Raw genomic sequence first — 6000 nt, 5'->3', positions numbered from 1 at the left:
CCTACAGTAAATATGCTTATAAAACACAGCAGGGCATATGTTGCATGACCATATCAAAAGGATATAGAAAAATCCAGAAAGATGTATAGGTAAAGATTATAATGCAAGGCAGATGGTATTTTGTAGAAATAATTTGTATTAAAGTGCAAAGATTCCCCTCCCTCTTCTCAGAGTCTTATGTATTAGCCTTGGTCTGACCTTGTCTTGATATCACATCCCTGGAGAGGAATGTAAATCATATCCGTCCAATCCCAACCCAGTTACCACCAAACTCCTTGTTCTCACCACCCCTACTCCGCTGCAGGGCCACATGATCTTTTCCATGTACCAGACATAATTTGTGGCTTAGGTTTGGAGGCTGACGGTGCGTCTGCGCCACTCTGCTGTTTCAGGCGTCGGGCGCACCATGTGCAGCCGTTCTCAGGATTCAGGAAAAGTCCGTCCTCAGGGTCTGGAGAGGTTGCTGTTGTTTTTGAAAACTTGGTGAATGAGCTGTCATCCTCCTGTGTTGGTTTGATCGCATCCCTAAGAGAAAACAGATCAGATATTGCTAATGAACACATTTATTGAGAGTCAGGAGCAAATCACAATTCTCAACCAAAACATTAAATTAAATTACAAGAGAAAAAAACATTAAAAGGTGTCCTGAACGACTAGAAGATTACTGAATAACTAACTCTAGGATTCACCTTCTGTGCAGGTCCAAAACAGAAGCTGGATTTCGTAGAAGAAGCACCTTGCTATCAAAAAAACACCTAGTGAAACGTAAGCCTTTTGCTTCATTTGTGGCATGTAACCTATGGTCCATGCACATTTTCTAGTGACGTGTTATGACACACTTGAGCCAAATTGTATGTGAGCATGTAGCGGCTTGTCCATTCTTGAAAGTGTTTAAGTAGGCACATCTAAGCTGCTGCTGCTGTTGTGTTACCGTGGGAGGGACTATGAAATACCTTTAATACAAGGTGAAATGGTTGGTTGTATTAAAGATGATCTTCCAAAATCAATCACTTTAGTTTGGTGTGACATGCCATTAAAGAAAATGGTCTGTCCAAAAACATCTTTGGTTTATTTTATTACCATTTTCATCCTGTTGGCAGTTAAAGCTATGATCATTCAAGCATCACATTTCCTCCCTTGCAAACAATGAAATTAATATCTGCCTCTAATATCAAACCACAGTCTGCTGGGTTTTTATTGCCAAAGCCGCATGATAAAATCCACTCTTTGGTTTCCCAGCAACCTGTGAAACACTTTGCTTGAATGATGTTTACAGAATCGCAATTTTTCTATTTGCTCTTGAACAAGCAAGACCATTCATGCAGGTTTACCTCGACTCGCTGGAGAAAGCATCTACAATGACACAACGCAGTCTCAACAGTAAAAGTAGTGACATGTTAAGAGTTGGAGCCAGGAAAGTACAGGTGGCTGTGCGAAGACAGACGATATGGTAGACGTACAGTGAATGGGTCGTGCTCTTGACCAGCAGGTGGTGTTGATGGAACAGTATGATCTGCTTTATTTAGCATTAATGAAACAAGACAGAGTCCAGCAGAGCAGCTGCAGTCTGTACAGCCTCCCTCTCAGCTGATTGCGACCTCGGCTGACCCTGAGGAAAGTGTCATTGTGGAGAAAGAGCAGGGAAGAAGAGACTGAAAAAAGGTGGAGATTCAAGGCCATACACTCTCACTCTTTCTCTCTTTCAACAGTTGATATAAAACACTGCATCCCGATGTGACATACAGGGCTGTTCCTGTAATGAAAGCTGCGCTGTCTCTTTTGTTTTCTGGCCTATGAAAGCTTCATCCCTCTTGCTTGATTGATTTGTGACCCCAGCTCTAACACAACTATTCTAGTCCCCTCTGAGGAAAAACCTTTTGACCGAAGGCTCCCACAACAGTTGAAGACCTCAGTTACAGACAAAATGAGACTTAACAGGCTACATGTGTTGACATATTTTAGGCCTTTAGGTGCATCTATTTGCTTCTCTTGGCCTCAGCTATTGTTTGTGACTACTTTAAATTAAAGGATATAAACCAAACCTGACCTATAAGAACTTTAAATACTACACTCATGGAGTACCACAAGGATCAATGCTCGGACCTTTATCATTATCTTTCTACATAGTGTATCTGTATGTCAAATACATTAAAAGCATCAAATCTGTTTTTATGCATATATATTTCAATTCTTACTTTTTTTTTTTGGTTCTGTTTATTTCAATTAAATGCTGAAGAATCTGCAATTGGTATCGAAATTGAGCTAATTTTGATCATCATTCATCTTTTTTTTGCAAAGCACTTTGAACATTTGTTAAATCCAAACTATGTGAGTATAGCTCTCTATATCTATAAGCATGAATTTTCTGGTGTTTTTCTGATGGTGAAGAAGAGTGTTATCCAACACGTCCGTCTAAAATCTCAACTGGGATGAGATGTAGTGACTGTTAAAGAAACATATAGGGCAAAATTACGTATGTGTGCCCAAAAGCTACTAATCCGACCTCAGTGACAACAAAGACCGTTTACATTCAGATTTAGAAGTTGTGTCCCAGGATTTGTCTTATCAGAAACCTTTTTACACCCTGTATTACCAAGAGGTGCGAGCAAGGGAGAGGACGTCAACGCCTGTGGTAATGCCCATCCTGCAGATAAAGTCGAAGCAGAGGCAGACCCTTTGCTTTGTTCCCATGTCTGGAGACTAACAGAGGATTACGAGGGAAAGTGATAAGTTGTTTCCAGGTGTGAGCTCGTGGGGTGTGTCACAACTTATTGAGGCCCAGCTCTCCTCCCTTTTCCGTTGGAAGGGTTGTAACTCAAACAGAGACCTGGTAGTCTGCTTTTTGTCATATTTCTCTTCTGAACATCTCCGTTTTTTAAGATCTACAGAATTAAAACTGCATTAACCAAACAACAAAGTAGAATGGATTGGATAGTACATTCTGAGACATATTCACTCACCTGTTTTTTTCATCTTTGCTTTAACTACAAAGCATCAACAACTGTAAAACTGACTTTTCTGCAGGTCCCATATATTCGATGATACATAGATGATTGTGTTTGTATTTTTTTAATTCTATTATTATGTATTTAATTTGTATTGGTTTTTAACTTGACAGATACCATATAAATAGACTAAGATATAAGAGTTGTGAATATGTTTTTTTCCATTATAATGTTCAGATATATAATTCACAATAATAATTCCATTACAATGCTGACATCTAGTGGTGCCATCTCTTTTGTACACAACAAGGATCCTAAATTGTTATGTTCAGTATGTTGCATCCTATTACGACCCTTGAATGCACCAATGAGCATTAACAGCTTCATGGCATATTAAGGAACAATTCATGGAAAGCAAGTGAAGTAATGAAAATGTGATTAGATCAATATGTGTGTAATGCATGATGTTAGTGAAGCTGTGTTCTGTCAAAGAGAGGCAGCCTGACTGTGAAGCAGAGCAATGACAAGACTCACATGTCGGACATGAATCCTTGCTAACAGGCCTTTTGCTAGATTACATCATTTTTACAGTGAGGTAACCGTGCACACAGAGGTGCCATGATGTCCTCCTGTTTGCTCGGTGGGGAGAACTGAATGGATGGACTGCAGAGACAGCGTGGTGTGAAAAGTGTTGATGGAGATAAAACCAACATAAACCATTTTGGATAAACGTATTCACTTTGTCACCACTTTATATAAAAGAATGACTTGAATGATTTTTATGGTATTTAGAAGTTGAACATGCTTTACACACATGTTAGCACTTATTAAATCTCTTGTTGACCTTCATGATCTACAGTCAGTAGCCATAAGCTGAACAGGCATCACATTTTTCACTTGCATTTAACACCCTCGCTGCCTTGGCCTCTTTGCCAGTGCTGACAGCTACTGGGAGGGAGAAAATGGAAAAGTTCATAGCTGCTCTATAACTTCCAGATTTCTCCCAAACAGCTGCCCAAACCCTCGGGCTCCTCTGAACAGCTCCACAGTTATTAACTTTGCATAAGGAAGTTCAGCCATCTAATGACAAAATCTGAAAAAAACAACATTAAAGAAACAAATATTTAGTTGATGATGATAACGATTATTAGTAGGTAAAATAAAAAGAGATAAAACACAAGCATTTTCCGGTGTAGTAAAATTAGCAGTTGATGTAAGACTAATTAACTCACTGTTATTGCAATTAACTTTACTATAAAAAATAACTTAGTTGAAACTCATTTTAATCACTGGACAGTTGATTTCTTTCATGGTGAAAAATATCCTTACCAAAGTAATATTCATTAAAAGACATTCATGATCATATCGTAGTGGATGTAAGTTCTGGTGAGAGAAGTGTTATATTTTTGCAATCCTACAATATTAATATACATTGTAAGTAAAGTCTTGGATTTTAAATTGCACTTAAGTTAAAGTGGTATCAACTACTACTTAGCGTATAAAAAGCAAAACTACTATCCTTTAAGAGTTTTATAATTAATACTGCATATACCTTAAGCAGCCTTATGATATTGTGGCTGATCTGGGAAGCCTAATTTGTAGTAATTTAGATTATCTGCAACAATTCATCATATATTTTAAAGTCATCATCGGTTTTATATATGTAAAATATACAAAGTAACTTGTCACTTAAGGTATGCATTAAAGTAAAATGTGCTAATGATATTTACTGAAGTTTTAGCAACACATTGAAATACTCAACCAAAGAACAAATAACTCAAAGTAGCATCTAAGTACAAAACTTGAATACATGTTTTCAAGTGTTACTTTCTACCATTTGGCTGTGAAAGTCAGTCTGAAAGTATGTTGCCTTTGCCACTGTTGCAGTGCACAATAGTTGCCACCAGATGGCGCTAACATCTTTAGGGTTGCGTGTCACGTGTTGCCTCCTCCATGCGAGTCATCAAAGTTTAGCATGTGGACACTTTTAATATTAGAGAACAATTACAGGTTTGACTGAATACATGTTTTATTAACATCTATTTCCAGCTCGAACTGCTCAGGTAAACTCACAAGCCTACCCCAAAGTTGAATCCGAGCAAAATAAAGAAATATATTACATGCATTTCAAAATGTAATATGTATTTCGTTCCTGATTTAATATTCACAAGAGGAAATTGGCCTCATAAATTATACAAATACACAGTCCACCATGGGGCTGATTAAGAAAGCTGACTGTTATTACTAAACAAATCGATACAAATGGTTCTGCTGACTGTCTTCAATGGTAAGAATATAAAAAAGATTTAAAAAAAACACTGCATCTTAATTAGTAAACGCATTTAAATTAACTGCACCAATTAAATGCTTATGATGCTGTTGGTCAAATGCAACAAGTTGGGGTAAATAATATGTCCCTCCAAGCCAACAAAAGTCCTGCAAAGAAACGGATTTGCCACAACTTTACATAATTAAATCATCTCTAATAATATTGTTATTAATATTATGAGTATATAGTTAACTAAACAACAACAACAACACGTGTTAACTTAACACAAGTGAAATAACATTGAAGATGTTTCATGAAAGAGAAACAACTGATTTGTTCCCTCAACACAGCCCATTAGTCACTGATGTTGCTCAACTATAGGACAGCTTTTTTATCTCCAAGAAAGCATCAGTGCCTATAAATGGAGACACCTCCTATTAGATCAGCTATCAACTGCCACTTGACTTTGAGAATGGGAAACAGACAGTCTCCCTTTTGAAATCAGTGATGAGCTAATTTTATCAAATATGTCGTTGGAATAAACAGTCTGGCAGCTAATCGCACAGTTATCTTTAAACTTTTATATCTGATAACATCATTTATAACAGTGCAGGAAGTTTTACCAGGTGAGGAAAATTCGTTACATTCATGCTCAAAATATGCCACTTTAAGAACACTGTTTTACCATTTTACAGTCTACAGTTCTACAGTGTAATTTATAGATCTTACAATATAGTGGCAGAGAGCGAAATACTTTAGTTTTGATTTTTGACACAATAAATAAAT

The sequence above is a fragment of the Pseudochaenichthys georgianus genome, chromosome 17 (assembly GCF_902827115.2).
Source record: "Pseudochaenichthys georgianus chromosome 17, fPseGeo1.2, whole genome shotgun sequence".
NCBI classification, from domain to species: domain Eukaryota; kingdom Metazoa; phylum Chordata; class Actinopteri; order Perciformes; family Channichthyidae; genus Pseudochaenichthys; species Pseudochaenichthys georgianus.
This window is presented reverse-complemented; position numbering follows the sequence as displayed.